Consider the following 628-nt stretch of genomic DNA (forward strand, 5'->3'; position numbering starts at 1 on the left):
AAATTGTTAATTGATGATGTTGGGGAACTAAAACCAACTATTTTCTGTGTTGTTCCCCATGTGCTTGATAGAGTGTACTCAGGTAAACTATTGAAAATTCTCATGATTGTTGACAGTTTAATGATCTTTCCATAATCATATAATCTTGATGGTAAAATTATTATTTCAGTAGGACAAAGCTACTCTGCAAATTATTTCTTGATCATTGGAGTAGCATTTTTCTTACTTTTCTTTTTCATTTTTCTTCCTTTCCCTTCCTAATTGGGAAAAAAATGCATTGACTCTCAACCCCTATCTGATACACAGGTTTGACACAGAAGATTTCTTCTGGGGGCTTCTTGAAGAAGACATTATTCAACTTTGCTTATTCATAGTAAGTGTTGTTTTGTAGATAGTTTTCTTGAGTAAAGGTGAAATCACGACAAACCTGCAATGAACTGTTATGGATCCTCTATAAGATATTAGGGAACTAAGATTGTTCCCATATGAATTCACTTACAATTTCATATTAAATTAATATTAATTGTGTTTGACAATTAATATAAGATAAAATTCATATTAAATTCACTTACAAATCCATTTGAACTAAGATAGTTTCTCGCTCGCTGCCCCTTTATTTTATTAATAC

General features: G+C 30.9%; 1 long non-coding RNA gene across 1 annotated transcript; it reads left to right on the top strand.

Annotated features, from left to right (window-relative positions):
* LOC114372278 lies at positions 1–373 on the top strand. The gene is made up of 2 exons (XR_003658194.1): positions 1–82; positions 307–373. It is a non-coding gene; the product is annotated as an uncharacterized LOC114372278 (long non-coding RNA).
* The last annotated feature ends 255 nt before the right edge of the window (positions 374–628 follow it).

The sequence above is a fragment of the Glycine soja genome, chromosome 2 (assembly GCF_004193775.1).
Source record: "Glycine soja cultivar W05 chromosome 2, ASM419377v2, whole genome shotgun sequence".
NCBI classification, from domain to species: domain Eukaryota; kingdom Viridiplantae; phylum Streptophyta; class Magnoliopsida; order Fabales; family Fabaceae; genus Glycine; species Glycine soja.